We start from the raw sequence: 21,289 nt of genomic DNA, 5'->3' as shown, positions 1-21,289 counted from the left end.
GCTTGCAGGGAGTGGTGTGCTTGCAGGGAGTGGTGTGCTTGCAGGGAGTGGTGTGCTTGCAGGGAGTGGTGTGCTTGCAGGGAGTGGTGTGCTTGCAGGGAGTGGTGTGCTTGCAGGGAGTGGTGTGCTTGCAGGGAGTGGTGTGCTAGTGTGCTGCAGGGAGTGGTCTTCTAGTGTGCTGCAAGGAGTGGTGTGCTAGCAGGGAGTGGTGTGCTAGTGTGCTGCAGGGAGTGGTGTGCTTGGAGGGAGTGGTGTGCTAGTGTGCTGCAGGGAGTGGTCTGCTAGTGTGCTACATGGAGTGGTGTGCTAGCAGGGAGTGGTGTGCTAGTGTGCTGCAGGGAGTGGTGTGCTAGAAGGGAGTAGTGTGCTGCAGGTGGTGGTGTGCTAGTGTGCTGCAGGTGGTGGTGTGCTAGTGTGCTGCAGGGAGTGGTGTGCTAGTGTGCTGCAGGGAGTGGTGTGCTAGTGTGCTGCAGGGAGTGGTGTGCTAGTGTGCTGCAGGGAGTGGTGTGCTAGTGTGCTGCAGGGAGTGGTGTGCTTGGAGGGAGTGGTGTGCTAGTGTGCTTGCAGGGAGTGTTGTGCTTGCAGGGAGTGGTGTGCTTGCAGGGAGTGGTGTGCTTGCAGGGAGTGGTGTGCTTGCAGGGAGTGGTGTGCTTGCAGGGAGTGGTGTGCTTGCAGGGAGTGGTGTGCTTGCAGGGAGTGGTGTGCTTGCAGGGAGTGGTGTGCTTGCAGGGAGTGGTGTGCTTGCAGGGAGTGGTGTGCTTGCAGGGAGTGGTGTGCTTGCAGGGAGTGGTGTGCTTGCAGGGAGTGGTGTGCTTGCAGGGAGTGGTGTGCTTGCAGGGAGTGGTGTGCTAGTGTGCTGCAGGGAGTGGTCTTCTAGTGTGCTGCAAGGAGTGGTGTGCTAGCAGGGAGTGGTGTGCTAGTGTGCTGCAGGGAGTGGTGTGCTTGGAGGGAGTGGTGTGCTAGTGTGCTGCAGGGAGTGGTCTGCTAGTGTGCTACATGGAGTGGTGTGCTAGCAGGGAGTGGTGTGCTAGTGTGCTGCAGGGAGTGGTGTGCTAGAAGGGAGTAGTGTGCTGCAGGTGGTGGTGTGCTAGTGTGCTGCAGGTGGTGGTGTGCTAGTGTGCTGCAGGGAGTGGTGTGCTAGTGTGCTGCAGGGAGTGGTGTGCTAGTGTGCTGCAGGGAGTGGTGTGCTAGTGTGCTGCAGGGAGTGGTGTGCTAGTGTGCTGCAGGGAGTGGTGTGCTTGGAGGGAGTGGTGTGCTGCATGGAGTGGTGTGCTTGGAGGGAGTGGTGTGCTAGTGTGCTTGCAGGGAGTGATGTGCTTGCAGGGAGTGATGTGCTTGCAGGGAGTGGTGTGCTTGCAGGGAGTGGTGTGCTTGCAGGGAATGGTGTGCTTGCAGGGAGTGGTGTGCTTGGAGGGAGTGGTGTGCTGCATGGAGTGGTGTGCTTGGAGGGAGTGGTGTGCTAGTGTGCTTGCAGGGAGTGATGTGCTTGCAGGGAGTGATGTGCTTGCAGGGAGTGATGTGCTTGCAGGGAGTGGTGTGCTTGCAGGGAGTGGTGTGCTTGCAGGGAGTGGTGTGCTTGCAGGGAGTGGTGTGCTTGCAGGGAGTGGTGTGCTTGCAGGGAGTGGTGTGCTTGCAGGGAGTGGTGTGCTTGCAGGGAGTGGTGTGCTTGCAGGGAGTGGTGTGCTTGCAGGGAGTGGTGTGCTTGCAGGGAGTGGTGTGCTTGCAGGGAGTGGTGTGCTTGCAGGGAGTGGTGTGCTTGCAGGGAGTGGTGTGCTTGCAGGGAGTGGTGTGCTTGCAGGGAGTGGTGTGCTTGCAGGGAGTGGTGTGCTTGCAGGGAGTGGTGTGCTAGTGTGCTGCAGGGAGTGGTCTTCTAGTGTGCTGCAAGGAGTGGTGTGCTAGCAGGGAGTGGTGTGCTAGTGTGCTGCAGGGAGTGGTGTGCTTGGAGGGAGTGGTGTGCTAGTGTGCTGCATGGAGGGGTGTGCTTGGAGGGAGTGGTGTGCTTGCAGGGAGTGGTGTGCTTGGAGGGAGTAGTGTGCTAGTGTGCTGCATGGAGTGGTATGCTAGTATGCTGCAGGGAGTGGTGTGCTAGCAGGGAGTGGTGTGCTAGCAGGGAGTGGTGTGCTAGCAGGGAGTGGTGTGCTAGCAGGGAGTGGTGTGCTTGCAGGGAGTGGTGTGCTTGCAGGGAGTGGTGTGCTTGCAGGGAGTGGTGTGCTTGCAGGGAGTGGTGTGCTTGCAGGGAGTGGTGTGCTTGCAGGGAGTGGTGTGCTTGCAGGGAGTGGTGTGCTTGCAGGGAGTGGTGTGCTTGCAGGGAGTGGTGTGCTTGCAGGGAGTGGTGTGCTAGTGTGCTGCAGGGAGTGGTCTTCTAGTGTGCTGCAAGGAGTGGTGTGCTAGCAGGGAGTGGTGTGCTAGTGTGCTGCAGGGAGTGGTGTGCTTGGAGGGAGTGGTGTGCTAGTGTGCTGCAGGGAGTGGTCTGCTAGTGTGCTACATGGAGTGGTGTGCTAGCAGGGAGTGGTGTGCTAGTGTGCTGCAGGGAGTGGTGTGCTAGAAGGGAGTAGTGTGCTGCAGGTGGTGGTGTGCTAGTGTGCTGCAGGTGGTGGTGTGCTAGTGTGCTGCAGGGAGTGGTGTGCTAGTGTGCTGCAGGGAGTGGTGTGCTAGTGTGCTGCAGGGAGTGGTGTGCTAGTGTGCTGCAGGGAGTGGTGTGCTAGTGTGCTGCAGGGAGTGGTGTGCTTGGAGGGAGTGGTGTGCTGCATGGAGTGGTGTGCTTGGAGGGAGTGGTGTGCTAGTGTGCTTGCAGGGAGTGATGTGCTTGCAGGGAGTGATGTGCTTGCAGGGAGTGGTGTGCTTGCAGGGAGTGGTGTGCTTGCAGGGAATGGTGTGCTTGCAGGGAGTGGTGTGCTTGGAGGGAGTGGTGTGCTGCATGGAGTGGTGTGCTTGGAGGGAGTGGTGTGCTAGTGTGCTTGCAGGGAGTGATGTGCTTGCAGGGAGTGATGTGCTTGCAGGGAGTGATGTGCTTGCAGGGAGTGGTGTGCTTGCAGGGAGTGGTGTGCTTGCAGGGAGTGGTGTGCTTGCAGGGAGTGGTGTGCTTGCAGGGAGTGGTGTGCTTGCAGGGAGTGGTGTGCTTGCAGGGAGTGGTGTGCTTGCAGGGAGTGGTGTGCTTGCAGGGAGTGGTGTGCTTGCAGGGAGTGGTGTGCTTGCAGGGAGTGGTGTGCTTGCAGGGAGTGGTGTGCTTGCAGGGAGTGGTGTGCTTGCAGGGAGTGGTGTGCTTGCAGGGAGTGGTGTGCTTGCAGGGAGTGGTGTGCTAGTGTGCTGCAGGGAGTGGTCTTCTAGTGTGCTGCAAGGAGTGGTGTGCTAGCAGGGAGTGGTGTGCTAGTGTGCTGCAGGGAGTGGTGTGCTTGGAGGGAGTGGTGTGCTAGTGTGCTGCAGGGAGTGGTCTGCTAGTGTGCTACATGGAGTGGTGTGCTAGCAGGGAGTGGTGTGCTAGTGTGCTGCAGGGAGTGGTGTGCTAGAAGGGAGTAGTGTGCTGCAGGTGGTGGTGTGCTAGTGTGCTGCAGGTGGTGGTGTGCTAGTGTGCTGCAGGGAGTGGTGTGCTAGTGTGCTGCAGGGAGTGGTGTGCTAGTGTGCTGCAGGGAGTGGTGTGCTAGTGTGCTGCAGGGAGTGGTGTGCTAGTGTGCTGCAGGGAGTGGTGTGCTTGGAGGGAGTGGTGTGCTGCATGGAGTGGTGTGCTTGGAGGGAGTGGTGTGCTAGTGTGCTTGCAGGGAGTGATGTGCTTGCAGGGAGTGATGTGCTTGCAGGGAGTGGTGTGCTTGCAGGGAGTGGTGTGCTTGCAGGGAATGGTGTGCTTGCAGGGAGTGGTGTGCTTGCAGGGAGTGGTGTGCTTGCAGGGAGTGGTGTGCTTGCAGGGAGTGGTGTGCTAGTGTGCTGCAGGGAGTGGTCTTCTAGTGTGCTGCAAGGAGTGGTGTGCTAGCAGGGAGTGGTGTGCTAGTGTGCTGCAGGGAGTGGTGTGCTTGGAGGGAGTGGTGTGCTAGTGTGCTGCAGGGAGTGGTCTGCTAGTGTGCTACATGGAGTGGTGTGCTAGCAGGGAGTGGTGTGCTAGTGTGCTGCAGGGAGTGGTGTGCTAGAAGGGAGTAGTGTGCTGCAGGTGGTGGTGTGCTAGTGTGCTGCAGGTGGTGGTGTGCTAGTGTGCTGCAGGGAGTGGTGTGCTAGTGTGCTGCAGGGAGTGGTGTGCTAGTGTGCTGCAGGGAGTGGTGTGCTAGTGTGCTGCAGGGAGTGGTGTGCTTGGAGGGAGTGGTGTGCTGCATGGAGTGGTGTGCTTGGAGGGAGTGGTGTGCTAGTGTGCTTGCAGGGAGTGATGTGCTTGCAGGGAGTGATGTGCTTGCAGGGAGTGATGTGCTTGCAGGGAGTGGTGTGCTTGCAGGGAGTGGTGTGCTTGCAGGGAATGGTGTGCTTGCAGGGAATGGTGTGCTTGCAGGGAGTGGTGTGCTTGCAGGGAGTGGTGTGCTTGCAGGGAGTGGTGTGCTTGCAGGGAGTGGTGTGCTTGCAGGGAGTGGTGTGCTTGCAGGGAGTGGTGTGCTTGCAGGGAGTGGTGTGCTAGTAGGGAGTGGTGTGCTAGTGTGCTGCAGGGAGTGGTCTTCTAGTGTGCTGCAAGGAGTGGTGTGCTAGCAGGGAGTGGTGTGCTAGTGTGCTGCAGGGAGTGGTGTGCTTGCAGGGAGTGGTGTGCTTGCAGGGAGTGGTGTGCTAGCAGGGAGTGGTGTGCTAGCAGGGAGTGGTGTGCTAGTGTGCTGCAGGGAGTGGTCTTCTAGTGTGCTGCAAGGAGTGGTGTGCTAGCAGGGAGTGGTATGCTAGTGTGCTGCAGGGAGTGGTGTGCTAGTGTGCTGCAGGGAGTGGTGTGCTAGTGTGGGAGGACTTTCTGAACCCACTGCTAGGTGCTAGCATTAAACCCTTTTCACATACTCTGCAGTGAGCTAGTGAGGCCTTGCTAAACCATCTGCAGTGTTTTCATAGTAAAGGCCAACTCTGCAGTGAGAAAGTGATGCCTTACTAAACCCTCTGCAGTGGTTTTATAGTAAAGGCCAACTCTGCAGTGAGCTAGTGATGCCTTACTAAACCATCTGCAGTGTTTTCATAGTGAGGCCTATTCTGCTGTAAGCTTAGTATGGCCTCTCTTGCCCAGTTCCCTCCTGCTGAATCGCCATGCTACTAGATTAGCCCTATTCTCTTTAGTATCCACTGCCCTGTCTGCATGTGGAGAGGTCGCTTCCGAGCTCTTATGAATAAATTATATGTAAAGAGTTCCTCAATATTTTTCTCCTTCATAATGCATTTTTCACCAGAGTGTGTGCAGAGGGCTGAGCTGGAGCCTGCCCCTCCTCCCTCTCTCCACTACCCGGGAACGCTGCCTGGCACTCAGCTCTGCCCTGGAGCCTGCCCCTCCTCCCTCCCTCCACTACCCGGGAACGCTGCCTGGCACTCAGCTCTGCCCTGGAGCCTGCCCCTCCTCCCTCCCTCCACTACCCGGGAACGCTGCCTGGCACTCAGCTCTGCCCTGGAGCCTGCCCCTCCTCCCTCCCTCCACTACCCGGGAACGCTGCCTGGCACTCAGCTCTGCCCTGGAGCCTGCCCCTCCTCCCTCTCTCCACTACCCAGGAACGCTGCCTGGCACTCAGCTCTGCCCTGGAGCCTGCCCCTCCTCCCTCTCTCCACTACCCGGGAACGCTGCCTGGCACTCAGCTCTGCCCTGGAGCCTGCCCCTCCTCCCTCTCTCCACTACCCGGGAACGCTGCCTGGCACTCAGCTCTGCCCTGGAGCCTGCCCCTCCTCCCTCTCTCCACTACCCGGGAACACTGCCTGGCACTCAGCTCTGCCCTGGAGCCTGCCCCTCCTCCCTCTCTCCATTACCCAGGAACGCTGCCTGGCACTCAGCTCTGCCCTGGCGCCATGGTCCTCCCTCTGCAGCTCTCCTACTCAAAGACAGCTATTTATATCCCAGAGCCAGCGACACACACAGTCAGAGGAACACTGCTCCCCTCTCCTCCTGGCATAAGGAAAGCGACACGCAGCAAACCTCTGCCTCCACCCCTGTTCTCTGGCCCCGTCCCCCAAAGCCCCAAGCTCACATTAAGCAGCACAAAGTGGCAAAGGGGTCAACTACTAACAGAGATAAACAAAGATTCTATGATCCACACATAGTGTGCCGACCTAGTTTTAGCTATCTAGAACAATAAACTCCACACTATTTTAGGATAATCTAATCTACAACTCCAAACCTCCATTGTAAATTCACACATTATGACTGAAACCAGCCTTTGATGTTAGTGGTGTGAAACAGTTTCATATTAAATTGATATTACAATTATTTTTCTAATAACTTAACCAAGTATAATTTCCCCTCCGCTATAACTGAGTGTGTATGTTGGTGCCTGTAATGCCCATGGGAGGGTCAATAAGAACCTATTACGTTTTCCTATATGGTTTCCACTGTGTACTGTATCAGTGACTGGCTTAGTAGAACACTATTTATTGACGCTTCTCTCCCCACTTTTTAAAAATCATGTAATAACTATATTATATAATACCACAGGCCTATATTATTATAGACAACATCAGTATTCAGATGCTGTGTTTCTTGACGTAATTGTGTTATCAGGTTGACTTTAAGGATTCTGGGGTGGTTTTGGCACAGGGGCTAAGTAAGTGTGTTATTGAGTCCTCAGTCAGTTCCTCTAGGGGTTTTTGGTCTTCAATGCATTATCTGTGTGTTCTGAGCTCTCATCTCTTAGTGGGGAGAGGAACACAGACGACACAGAACCCTAAGAGGAAACACAATAACATCCATTCCAAAACACAGGCCTCATTTCCTCCGCCTTCCACCCCATTCAAAAGCTGCACAGCATCTGCTATCAGTCTGTGTGTGCGTCACACAGAGGGGCCTCTCCCCACAAGCCAACAGCTCTAATTCATCACATATGAGTAAGTCTATGCACTGTAAGGTACTGTAGAGAGGCCGAGGCCCTGGTCCAATGCTGGATCCTGCAGCATCCGCTTCCCGCTCTTTTACACTGAACACAACAAACCCTGGCTCTCTTCCTTCCAACCCCATAAATACACACCATGTGTGCAGTCTGTCCACACCCCCCAGGGGTCCCTTCCTGCCACTCTGTAAACAGTGTCTACCCTGGGGGCGGTCAGATTTTTTTCAAAGATATTGATGCAATGTTGAACAGTTATCTTGCTTCAGCATTACCTACATGAGTAATGAAATGACCTCACCGATTTAGTTTCACTTTGACATTGTTTTGTCTGGGAGGCTAGGTAAATAAAGCCCACGTCATCCTCACAGCACTGCTTACAGTGGAAGAGCAGCTCACCAGGAGCCAAATTGCAAATGCTAAAGGCCTATTGGAGAGAATGTTGATCTGCTATCAAGGAACAGCAACACTTCAGTAAGTGTGGTAAGTGTAAATGTGGCATTTTCAGGCAAAGTGGCGTTCATTCCTTATTTTGCTTGCAATATCTTATTGGAAATGCATTATCCGTTCAATTTCAACAGCATAAACACGATGCACATGGCAGCCATGTTAAAGGTCTACATAAACAGTCTTTGATTTGGGTTGTTTTGGTGACAGCCCTTCCAGGCACCAATGTCACCTGACAGCAGTGATTGGTCATGTAACTAGGAACCACGCACTTGAGGCATTAGACAAAGCAAAAAGCATCGGCTTGCTAGCTAGCTGACTATTCTCAACTATGATTGGTGCTTGGAGAGGGTGGGTGGGTTCACACACAGGTTAGAGATGTTACTCTTAGCCTGAATCAGACTATCCCAACAGAGGCAGGGTTCATCGCACTGACCCAGTAGACGAGTGAAGAATGTGGTCTTTTATGGGTTCCCAATGGGGACGTTTTTACTGAGACTGACCCCTGGTCAGCAGAGCTGGAGGTTAGACTCTAAAGTGCTTTCTCCTGCTTCAACACTCCATTGAGGGCCCTCACCTTTTTCTCCTGCTTCAACACTCCATTGAGGGCCCTCACCTTTTTCTCCTGCTTCAACACTCCATTGAGGGCCCTCACCTTTTTCTCCTGCTTCAACACTCCATTGAGGGCCCTCACCTTTTTCTCCTGCTTCAACACTCCATTGAGGGCCCTCACCTTTTTCTCCTGCTTCAACACTCCATTGAGGGCCCTCACCTTTTTCTCCTGCTTCAACACTCCATTGAGGGCCCTCACCTTTTTCTCCTCCTTCAACACAACATTGAGGACCATCACCTTTTTCTCCTCCTTCAACACTCCATTGAGGGCCCTCACCTTTTTCTCCTGCTTCAACACTCCATTGAGGGCCCTCACCTTTTTCTCCTGCTTCAACACTCCATTGAGGGCCATCACCTTTTTCTCCTCCTTCAACACAACATTGACAGTCCTCCTCTTTCTCCTGCTTCAACACAACATTGATAGTCCTCCTCTTTCTCCTGCTTCAACACAACATTGACAGTCCTCTTTCTCCTGCTTCAACACAACAGTTCTCTTTCTCCTTCTTCAACACTACATTGACAGTCCTCCTTTCTCCTGCTTCAACACTACATGAAGCAGGAGAAAGGAGGATTGTTTATGTAGTGTTGAAGCAGGAGAAAGGAGGATTGTTTAACACTACATTGATAGTCCTCCTCTTTCTCCTGCTTCTACACTACACAGAGCCCTCACCTCTTTCTCCTGCTTCTACACTACACAGAGCCCTCACCTCTTTCTCCTGCTTCTACACTACACAGAGCCCTCACCTCTTTCTCCTGCTTCTACACTACACAGAGCCCTCACCTCTTTCTCCTGCTTCTACACTACACAGAGCCCTCACCTCTTTCTCCTGCTTCTACACTACACAGAGCCCTCACCTCTTTCTCCTGCTTCTACACTACACAGAGCCCTCACCTCTTCTCCTGCTTCTACACTACATAGAGCCCTCACCACTTTCTCCTGCTTCTACACTACACAGAGCCCTCACCATTTTGGACTTGGCTGCACCACTATGTAAAAAAAATGTGGCTTGTCATTCTGTGGGAGAAATAAATATTCCAAACTGACTCTGGGACAGTTGAAGGACGCTATATCCCCAAATCATAACACTTTACATAAAAAAAAAACATTTCAAAAAAGCAATAAGGCTGATGCAACAGATCAGAACATTTAACTTAAGTTGATCAAATATTTCTTCACAATATAAGCGAAGCAAGGAGTACATGGCAGTTGACTATACGTGTGAACGTTCCAAAATGCAAATAGCAGTAAAACACCGCTCTAAAATGCATGTGAACAGTTTTATGTGACAGAGATGAAAATATCAGTTTGAAACTTTGAAAGAGGGGAGATCTAAAGATCCAAAAATGATCATGGGTTTCTAATAATGCTGGTGGACAATAAAATAAAGTTGATTTGAAAACCAATAGAACATGAGAAACGCTGGTTTCAATTAGGGGTGTGAACGTTTAAACATTAAAATTAAGTTGGGATCCTTAACGTTAAGAAAAATCCCTCGAAAATGTACTGGTCTTTAAAGGAATGATGCTTCTGAAGCAGGAGTAAAGTCCATCACTAGGCAACGAGAACAGTCAATCAAATAATCAAGCTGCTGCAATGCAGCCTGCTTGCCTGGTATCCAAGACAATTAGGACAAATAAAACATCTAGCTACCATACCATAAAAAACTGCAGCATATCAATCAGCGATGCTTATTGTCTTAAAAAAAAAAACATTTTATGCCGGAGCAGAATTCTACTGTCGGAAAAAGGTACAGACCAGCATTTTTAAAAGTGAGCAATTGTCGCTATCGACATGTTACTGTAGCTGCGTTCTGTGTCTGTAAAAGTTTGCGGTAGAGATAACGTCATTGCCCGGGAACACATACAGTGCCTTGCGAAAGTATTCGGCCCCCTTGAACTTTGCGACCTTTTGCCACATTTCAGGCTTCAAACATAAAGATATAAAACTGTATTTTTTTGTGAAGAATCAACAACAAGTGGGACACAATCATGAAGTGGAACGACATTTATTGGATATTTCAAACTTTTTTAACAAATCAAAAACTGAAAAAAGGGGCGTGCAAAATTATTCAGCCCCCTTAAGTTAATACTTTGTAGCGCCACCTTTTGCTGCGATTACAGCTGTAAGTCGCTTGGGGTATGTCTCTATCAGTTTTGCACATCGAGAGACTGACATTTTTTCCCATTCCTCCTTGCAAAACAGCTCGAGCTCAGTGAGGTTGGATGGAGAGCATTTGTGAACAGCAGTTTTCAGTTCTTTCCACAGATTCTCGATTGGATTCAGGTCTGGACTTTGACTTGGCCATTCTAACACCTGGATATGTTTATTTTTTAACCATTCCATTGTAGATTTTGCTTTATGTTTTGGATCATTGTCTTGTTGGAAGACAAATCTCCGTCCCAGTCTCAGGTCTTTTGCAGACTCCATCAGGTTTTCTTCCAGAATGGTCCTGTATTCGGCTCCATCCATCTTCCCATCAATTTTAACCATCTTCCCTGTCCCTGCTGAAGAAAAGCAGGCCCAAACCATGATGCTGCCACCACCATGTTTGACAGTGGGGATGGTGTGTTCAGCTGTGTTGCTTTTACGCCAAACATAACGTTTTGCATTGTTGCCAAAAAGTTCAATTTTGGTTTCATCTGACCAGAGCACCTTCTTCCACATGTTTGGTGTGTCTCCCAGGTGGCTTGTGGCAAACTTTAAACGACACTTTTTATGGATATGTTTAAGAAATGGCTTTCTTCTTGCCACTCTTCCATAAAGGCCAGATTTGTGCAATATACGACTGATTGTTGTCCTATGGACAGAGTCTCCCAACTCAGCTGTAGATCTCTGCAGTTCATCCAGAGTGATCATGGGCCTCTTGGCTGCATCTCTGATCAGTCTTCTCCTTGTATGAGCTGAAAGTTGAGGGACGGCCAGGTCTTGGTAGATTTGCTGTGGTCTGATACTCCTTCCATTTCAATATTATCACTTGCACAGTGCTCCTTGGGATGTTTAAAGCTTGGGAAATCTTTTTGTATCCAAATCCGGCTTTAAATTTCTTCATAACAGTATCTCGGACCTGCCTGGTGTGTTCCTTGTTCTTCATGATGCTCTCTGTGCTTTTAACGGACCTCTGAGACTATCACAGTGCAGGTGCATTTATACGGAGACTTGATTACACACAGGTGGATTGTATTTATCATCATTAGTCATTTAGGTCAACATTGGATCATTCAGAGATCCTCACTTAACTTCTGGAGAGAGTTTGCTGCACTGAAAGTAAAGGGGCTGAATAATTTTGCAAGCCCAATTTTTCAGTTTTTGATTTGTTAAAAAAGTTAGAAATATCCAATAAATGTCATTCCACTTCATGATTGTGTCCCACTTGTTGTTGATTCTTCACACAAAAATACAGTTTTATATCTTTATGTTTGAAGCCTGAAATGTGGCACAAGGGCGCAAAGTTCAAGGGGGCCGAATACTTTCGCAAGGCACTGTATGTAATAGGACCATTATAGTGCATTGTAAATTGACATGGAATTTAATTATTTTTTCATATATATATATATATATATATATATATATATATACACACACACACTGCTCAAAAAAATAAAGGGAACACTTAAACAACACAATGTAACTCCAAGTCAATCACACTTCTGTGAAATCAAACTGTCCACTTAGGAAGCAACACTGATTGACAATAAATGTCACATGCTGTTGTGCAAATGGCATAGACAACAGGTGGAAATTATAGGCAATTAGCAAGACACCCCCAATAAAGGAGTGGTTCTGCAGGTGGTGACCACAGACCACTTCTCAGTTCCTATGCCTCCTGGCTGATGTTTTGGTCACTTTTGAATGCTGGCGGTGCTTTCACTCTAGTGGTAGCACGAGACGGAGTCTACAACCCACACAAGTGGCTCAGGTAGTGGTTTGCTGTGTCTGTCAGCATAGTGTCCAGAGCATGGAGGCGCTACCAGGAGGGCCAGTACATCAGGAGACCTGGTAGGAGGGCAACATCCCAGCAGCAGGACCGCTACCTCCGCCTTTGTGCAAGGAGGAGCAGGAGGAGCACTGCCAGAGCCCTGCAAAATTGCCGATTCAGTATTCCCAGCCTGGTGCAGGTCTACAATGTTGTTTCTGGTGTACTTTGACAGCTCTTTGGTTTTGGCCATAGTGGAGTTTGGAGTGTGACTGTTTAAGGTTGTGGACAGGTGTCTTTTATACTGATAACAAGTTACAACAGGTGCCATTAATACAGGTAACGAGTGGAGGACAGAGGAGCCTCTTAAAGAAGAAGTTACAGATATGTGAGAGCCAGAAATCTTGCTTGTTTGTAGGTGACCAAATACTTATTTTCCACCATAATTTGCAAATAAATTCATAAAAAATCCTACAATGTGATTTTCTGGATTTATTTTTCTCATTTTGTCTGTCATAGTTGAAGTGTACCTTTGATGAAAATTACAGGCCTCTCATCTTTTTAAGTGGGAGAACTTGCACAATTGGTGGCTGACTAAATACTTTTTTGCCCCACTGTTTATATGTAATTAAAAGTCTGGCTACATTTTCTGGTGCCTCCCTCATGTCAGCATCGGTGTGGACATGCGAGGGTGTAGCCAATATGCATAGGCTATCACCTACACATTGACATGTAGGCAAATTATGTACATTTGCATATACTTACGTTTTTTTCTTAAAACAGAATAGTGTTTTTTTTGGTCTTCAAATCAATTTAATGGTCTATTTTGTGATTTGGACACCAAAACACATTAAGACATTATTTTACTGTAATAGAGGAGAACTTAACATTTGTAACAATACCCTTTTTACATCTGGACTGCCAAAATTAAGAACAGAGCAGACCCTACTAACATGAATGCTTAGTTTGTCACGCGGTGCCGCCAGCAGCATTTTGGCCATAGACTTGTGATAGCTGTCTAGTCTGTTTGATAAACGTGCAATGAGAATAATAAAAAAAAAACATTTATATAAGGAATTGGGAAGTCATTCTGAGAAATAATCTTCTTATGCAGGTAGGCCACTTGATTTCAATGTTTTAAACAACGTGAACAGGCTGTTGTTCAAACAGTTCCAGACAGACATGAGGATGTACCGTTCTACAGTATTAGCAAGCAAATAGAGCCACGTTGGCTAGATTTTTAAATATAAAGATTAGCTGTCTGTATACGAGCGGGTGAGCATGTGCTTGAGAGACTGTGTTCATTTTCTATAATGCCTGCTACCAGAAGTTGTGCATTATGCATTGGTCTGGTAAAAAAAAATGTAATAACATAAAAGGGGGAATTTTAATAGACAGACTTGAAAGCCAGATCAGTGATTATAGCAAAAAGCAGGCTATACTATTGTGATAAAATAATTAGTGGGTCTTATGGTTGAAGGCTTATATTTAGTTGAGGTATAATTTGACAAAGCCCTGAATTCATTAGATTATTACCGACTGTTTGAAATGCAGTGTATTTACCTTTAAATTGTACAACAAAGCTTATTTTGAGAAAACAAAATAAAAAAAACAACAACATTTAAGCCATGTCATCCCAGCCCTACCCCTAACATCACAACAGTCCAGGCCTTCTGACACACTGAATTACTCTTGCCTGGCCCTCATGGTCCCAGTTCTGTTGACCATTAAAAAATGAAATTACTAGTATAATTCTAGAAAAACTGCTGTGGAAAATAGTATATAGTGCACTGTGTTTGCTATTTTATTTGTTATAATTTTAGGCTCTAGATTGCAGGAAATGGTGTTTCAAGTGTTAAAGGATGTAAAACATCTGAGTCAAAACAGGGACACAGCACCCCTCCGGGCCTCACCTCAATAATCCGTACCACCTTGTTAAAAAAAAACCTTGGGGAGAACCCTGGTCTGGAATACTACGGTCAAAATATTCCATGTTAATTACATAGCCATGATACTAACAGATGATTATGTTGCTGCACAAAAACCTAATGTCATTCTGAGACAGCACTGTGTGTTGTTCCCAGGTATCTTCCAATAGGATCCACAGGGTCCTATTGTGAAGGCCTCTGTCCCCCTCACTGTCCACTGACATGGTAGGACCCATGAGGAGAACACACACCGCTAATAATCTCCAGTCTCCACTCGTAAGCAACTGCATCTGGCTTACAAACATATTTACTGGACACGCTGCTTATGAACATGAAACAGTCGGGATACACAACTACCGTAATTCCATTGGGATGATAAAACAAACAAGCCCCTAAAATTATAGCAAGCCTTAGTAAACAGACAGTCCTCTGGGAGCTTGTGTGCAGCTGTGGGGTTGAGTTCACTTTTTCCACTGCGTGGGCTGAGCCTCTCCATACATTTAACAGTATCACATGACCAGCTAGCACAGATATACACACAGAGAAAGAGAGAGAACATATCTACTCCTCCGCCATGAGCTGCAGGGACTATAGGTCCACACAGCAAAGTAAAGTTTCAATGAAAATCACAGAAGCGGGCTGAGGAAGCAATATTTCCCCATTGAAAGCAGTTCAGCCAAGCCTCTTATATAACTGGATAATAGCTCCATTCCAAATGTTGTGAATGAGATATATAGAGATATAGATGCACATACATACCACACACTGAACAAAATATAAAACACAACATGCAACTATTTCAAAGATTTTACTGAGTTACTGTTCATAAGGAAATCAGTCAATCAAAAATAAATAAATTAGGCCCTAATCTATGGATTTCACATAACTGGGAATACATCTGTTGGTTACAGATACCTTATAAAAAAAAAATGAGCGTGGATCAGAAAACCAGTCAGTATCTGGTGTGACCACCATTTACCTCATGCAGCACGACATCTCCGTCGCATAGAGTTGATCAGGCCTGTGGAATGTTGTCCCACTCCTCTTTATGGCTATGCGAAGTTACTGGATATTGGTGGGAACTGGAACACGATGTCATACACGTCGATGCAGAGCATCCCAAACCTGCTCAATGGGTGACATGTCTGGTGAGTATGCAGGCCATGGAAGAACTGGGACATTTTCAGCTTCCAGGAATTGTGGACAGATCCTTGTGACATGGGGCAGAGTATTAACATGCTGAAACATGAGGTGATGGCGGCAGATGAATGGCATGAAATGGGCCTCAGGATCTCATCACGGTATCCCTGCGCATTCAAATTGCCATGGATAAAATGCAACTGTGTTTGTTGTCCATAGCTTACACGTGCCCATATCACAACCGCACCATGAACATGGGGCACTCTGTTCACAACGTTGACATCAGCAAACCGCTCACCCACACAACGCCATACACGTTCTGCTCTTGCCAAATTCTCTAAAACGACGTTGGAGGCAGCTTATGGTAGGGAAATGAACTTCTCTGGCAACAGCTCTGGTGGACATTACTGCAGTCAGCATGCCAGTTGCATGCTCCCTCAAAACTTGACACATCTGTGGCATTGGGTTGTGTGACAAAACTGCCCATTTTAGAGTGGACTTACTGTCCCCAACACAAGGTGCACCTGTGTAATGAGCATGCAGTTTAATCAGCTTCATGATATGCCACACCTGTCAGGTGGATGGGTTATCTTGGCAAAGGAGAAATGTACACTAACAGGGATGTAAACACATTTGTGCACAACATTTGAGAGAAATACACTTTTCGTGCCTATGTGCAATTTCTGGGATCTTTTATTGCTGCTCATGAAACATGGGGACACTTGACATGTTGCGTTTATATTTTTGTTCAGTGTATATTCATGTCGTAGTTTCCAGTCAACTCCATTTCACTGAAAAGTTACTTCAACAAGTGAATGCTAGCGATGGCTAGCTATTCTACCAGTTTGTCTTAATGAGTGTTATCATGCTAACAGCACACCCTGCACACGAAAATACACAAACATTCCCAGCTAATGATAAAACAGTCATGGTATTTCATTTAAGAGAATTAACAAGATTTAACAAGGCAACATTGGGGTTAATTTAAAAATTGGCACCAATGGCAGATTGAGGGATTTTTTACATCCGTACCCCAGTACGACCCACGTGCCCGCAGCGAAACGTCACGCCGTGAGGAACTATTAATGAGACAAAAAGATTCAGCGGAGCGTCCTGGTACCCAAACATCAAGCCACCAGTGATTTGGAGGAGGACCACATCAGCATTCTGTGTGGCAAACCCTATAGGGACAGGGGCAGAGAACCCCAAGGAGAAGACAGGGAGGAGGGGGGAAGTCTGTGGGTCTGCCAGACTGGATAATAGCTCAGTGAGGCGCACACACAAACAAACACAGAGACAACACGCGTTCACAGGATGGAAATAGAGTGAAATAAATGCTTTGATACGGTTTGGATGACGTCACTCCTTCTGGCACGCGATACCATGTGACTGAGTAAGAAAAAACTAAAAAACTAAAAACTATTGTAGGCATCAGAGAAATGGGAAAGGTGGTAGAAATAAGCAATCTCTGTTTCAGCCCGAGGTGGTGGAGAGGTGGTGGAGAGGAAGAGGAGAGGAGGTGGAGAGGAGGAGAGGAGGAGGAGAGAAGATGGAGAAGAGGTGGAGAGGAGGTGGAGAGGAGGTGGAGATGTTACAGCCAGGACTCTGCGTCATACCCCCTCTGCGTCATATCTCTTCTCTCTCTCCGCTTCATGTCTCCCTCCATCGAGCCACTCCCTCTGCGGTCAGACAGAGGCCAACGCTTCACCTCACTGCGGGATGTCGTTGTTCTTCCACACACACACACGCACACACATGCAGCGTATTCTGAAAGCCCCTGCTGCTACTGAGAAGATGAAAAGCAGATCGGTAGCCCCCCCCGCTTCTAACTCAGGCCTGTCATCAGGTCCACACCACTGCATTTTCCACGACAGCAGATGCTCTCATTCTAAAAATGTATAAAGCTAAACTGCCACAGACCCAGCAGCTGCACATAGTCATTCGGCATGGCGAGTGCGTTTTGGGAGACTTGCCATTTTATTCTCTCCATGCCTCTCTGCTAGATACGGAAACAACTGCACAGTCTCCTGCATTCAATTTCTAGTGCTGTAATGTCTGTTATGGTTATAGTGTATGATCAATCACCAGCCTACACTGTCCGTCATTCATCGCTGTCATAATCATGGTTTCCTAGATCACAGGAGTTATTGAGAGCTACCTAATGAGGGGAGAGCAGGAGCAGTGAGGCCCTTACTGCTGTGTATACCATCCCGGCGGCTGTGCAGTCTATTTACATTTCATATAGGAGAAGGGCGCAGCAGCTAGCCCTGTTTAGTGTGCAAATAGAGCCAGTCTGGCCCACTCCAGTACCCAGGCAACCAGGACCCAGATTGGTGGTGCAGCCCCTGACCCGCACAAATTCATTTCATTAGAGGCCTTTGTAGGGAGGGGGAAAGACAAACAAGCTGGGTAGGGATGCATTAAGATGAACGGAGTGGCCTGGCGGGTGGAGATGAGATGGAGGGGGCTCTGTCTCATCTCTCTCACCTGAGAGACCATAGGCCAGACAGACAGGACCTCCATCCAGACTGGACAGTGCCACCTGTCCACCCAGCAGTCTCTGGTCTGAGAGCAGGGGGCTGGAGAGGCTGGAATCCAATAACTTCATCTGATACTCGGAGCACGACGGCGTTCCCCTACACCTCTCCACTGTGGAGAGAGCACTCTGGCCAATACAGCTCTGTGCTGCTGCTTGAATGAGTCTCTCTGGTAAATCATCTCGTCTTTCTCGGCCAGTGACCTCAGTGAAGTGAGGTTGTGCCATATATTCTGCCATGCATCAGGGAAAGCTAGAGAGACTGGGGAAAAAAAACTGTATATTTTCTACCCTCATATCATAAGGCTTCATCTCTTTGTTGCTGACTCACTCATCTTAGTGCTCCTCCCCCTCCACGCATCCTTCCTTCCCTCATCCTCCTTTCTCTTCTCCCATCCAAAGCTCAGCATCTGATCCTACCATCTCCTGGACAAACAGAAATGAGAGAAAGGCAGAGCGCCTGACATAGCCACAATAATAATAATACACACTGGGCTTGTTGCCTAGCAACGCGGGGACAGGGCACATGTACCGAACGAGCTGACAGAAAGAGAGAGCGTGTGAGAGGGGGTGAGGGATGGAGAGAAAGCCAACAGCACTGGAGTAATCATGGTAATGTATGCCTCTGCATACTAAAGCCTAGCCAGCGATGAGGATCCATTTCTGCCCTTCACCTTCTGAAAGAGTAAGATTATTTTCCCTGTGCAGTATCTCCACCCTAGTCTAACAGAGATGGGGATATTCCACATTAAACACCAAGTATACACAGGCATCCACAGAGACACGTCCGGGCTCGAGAGATGCTCGAGGTGTCGCAGTCGTCATGCTGCCCGGTCCTAACTAGCCTCTGAAAACATCAATGGAGAGCAGTAAGGAGACTGTGTAGTTTTCCCGAGCAACCAATGCTAGCCAAGAAGCTACCTAGTTTGTTTTGATTCAATGAAGAGATAGCTGGCTAATTATTATTGAGTAGCTTGTATCTAGGAGCAGGATGGGCATGGTACGGTTAGCAGCTATACTGCACACTGAAATGTCAACCATCCTGTTATCGACACACAGGGTACTGGGATTGGTGGCAATTGCACACCCTTATTTACCTCGATTGATTCCTTTTAAATAAAATGAACAGATTTAGAGGCACTTCAGCTAATTAAGGACTGCCAGTGATGAGGGGATGCCCCTGATCCGAAGGAGGGGAACTAGGGTAGTAGAACAGGGATTGGGCGGAGACAGACGGATTTAAGGAACAACTACAGTATGGCGAGGGAGGGCAACACACGTTACTCTAAAAGTCACACTCTCTCTACATAAGCCGGGTAGATTTCACCCTCTAACGTACACTAACATAAAACATCGAGGCTAGGCTGGAGCTTTAAATCATGAATTCGGGGGGGGGGGACGTGCACGCCGAATCCCAAACAAATTCGGAAAATGGGCCAGTCGACTACTCTGCCCAAGCATTATGCATACATACACACACACACACACACACACACACAACTTAAAACCATGCACACAAAGCACCCAGCTAGCTTCAAACCTGCAGCCCAGCAGGCCATCTCCATAATGAATAGTAAATCTGCTTTTCTCTACGATAGCTATGGCATCACTAGTAGGGTGCTCTGAATGGTTATTGGATTTCCACCTAGTACTGCACACGCATTGGCCATATAAAAAAGGCCATTTCATAATGCATATTCATATAGATCAATGGAGCGTGTAACAGGGAGTCCATCAAATCAGAAGTGCATTAACGTTGGGCCTATCAGCAGCGAGGAGGCCGGTGCTATTGCCATGGCAGCGAGCTAGATAAAGCCATACTTAACGAGGATCCCAGCAAAACAAAGCCTAGCTCACTGCTACAACGGCACTGCTGTAGTGTTTACTTACGTCCATGGGACCTGTTAATTGTCATTACAGTAACTCACTTGGGGCCATCATCCCACCCAAGTGCATTTGCACCAAACCTGCATCTCAAAGATCTAGAAATTAACATCAGGGGATCCCAACGATGAGAAACAAGACTGGGCCATCTCGCTCTACTTCCCCTGAATGTAGAAGGCAGCTGGGGGTAACCGCAGTAGTTCCTCAGAACTCAACGGCCGATCTGGGAGGGCCACGATGGGATTAGCTTTGAGCAGCTTCTCACAAGCTCCTTCACACGCATGTAGGCTAATACACACAGTAACAAGCCTCCGCACCTCACTCAACCCCTTCCACCCACCTCACTCAACACCCCCCCCACCGACGCACTCCACAACTAATGAGCTGAAGCCTGAAACTCACAGCCCTGAGAGGGGGAGGGCCTGAAGACCTGCCGTGCCTCAGTGGAGGAGGAGCGCATACACACATACGTGAACAATGTAGGCTTACGTGTGTGTACGTAGATCAAACATGCGCCTATGGGGGGCAAAGAGCAGCACGTCATTGAATGTCTAGGCCAGGTTGCAGAACGTAGAGCAGTGAGAAACCAAGCACTGTTCTGTTAATAAATTGCTCAGCTGAAACACTGCCCTTTACAATGCGCTGTGACCGGCGCCAGGGACAAAACAACTAAACTCACGTTGGCAACACAAAAACACACCCACATTCACAAAGCTAGGATAAATAAACAACCTGTTAGTGCGTGACACACCCACATCTGTGGAGGGAGCTGCGTGTTGTTCTCCAAGCCAAATCTTGTCAGGATGAGACTTTAGCCAAAGAAAAGCGGGGGGACGGCAGAACGAACCCATCAAACACACCACTTACGACCTCACACTGGACATGAGGCCCATCTTTCAATTCCCTACTCCTGAACTGAAATGAACACACGCTAAGGGAGACTGACACATTTCCGCCTTTGAAATTATATTACCATCTCGAATCAAAATGCTAGCGTTAAATTCTTATGGCTGCAGGGGCAGTATTGAGTAGCTTGGATGAAAGGTGCCCAGAGGTGCCCAGAGTAAACGGCCTGCTCCTCAGTCCCAGTTGCCAATATATGCATATTATTATTAGTATTGGATAGAAACCACTCGGAAGTTTCTAAAACTGTTTGAATGATGTCTGTGAGTATAACATAACTCATATGGCAAGCAAAAACCTGAGAAGAAATCCAAACAGGAAGTGGGAAATCTGAGGTTGGTCGATTTTCAACCCAGCCCCTATTGAATACACAGTGGGATATTGGTTATGTTGCACTTCCTAAGGCTTCCACTAGATGTCAACCGTCTTTAGAAACTTGAATGGGGCTTCTACTGTGATGTGGAGCCGGATGGGAGCTGTTTGAGTCAGTGGTCTGGCAGAGAGGCAGGTCCTGGTCATGCGCATTTCACATGATAGCGACCTATGTTCCATGGCTTTTCTACAGACAATGGAATTTTCCAGTTGGAGCGTTATTGAAGATTTATGATAAAAACATCCTAAATATTGATTCTATACTTAGTTTGAAATGTTTCTACGACCTGTTATAACTTTTTGAAGTTTTCGTCCGATGTTCGGCTGGACCTGCACAAGCATTTGGATTTGTGTACTAATCGACCTAACAAAAGTAGCTACTTAGACATAAATATTGGACATTATCGAACTAAATCAAACATTTAAATGTGGAACTGGGATTCCTGGGAGTGCATTCTGATGAAGATCACCAAAGGTAAGGGAATATTTATAATGTTATTTCTGATTTCTCCAACATGGCGGATATTTTTATTTATTTTCTTAGCGCCGTTCTCAGATTATTGCATGGTTTGCTTTTTCCGTAAAGTT

At 48.3% G+C, this 21,289-nt stretch overlaps 1 protein-coding gene across 7 annotated transcripts in view; it reads right to left on the bottom strand.

Annotated features, from left to right (window-relative positions):
• LOC110526939 (ankyrin repeat domain-containing protein 11) overlaps window positions 1-21,289 on the bottom strand; it is a 194,487-nt gene that overhangs the window by 34,562 nt on the left and 138,636 nt on the right. The window contains exon 4 of one of the 7 annotated variants that reach the window (XM_036980647.1): window positions 17,874-17,968. The exons of 5 other annotated variants lie outside the window; for them this stretch is intronic. The gene's annotated coding sequence lies outside the window, so the exon portion shown is untranslated. The remainder of the gene's footprint in view (window positions 1-17,873; window positions 17,969-21,289) is intronic. One more of the 7 variants, XM_036980648.1, reaches the window with a different exon arrangement.

This window comes from Oncorhynchus mykiss, chromosome 6 (assembly GCF_013265735.2).
Source record: "Oncorhynchus mykiss isolate Arlee chromosome 6, USDA_OmykA_1.1, whole genome shotgun sequence".
NCBI classification, from domain to species: domain Eukaryota; kingdom Metazoa; phylum Chordata; class Actinopteri; order Salmoniformes; family Salmonidae; genus Oncorhynchus; species Oncorhynchus mykiss.
The sequence above is the reverse complement of the archived record's forward strand: the minus strand, read 5'-3'. Positions and strand labels throughout refer to the sequence as shown.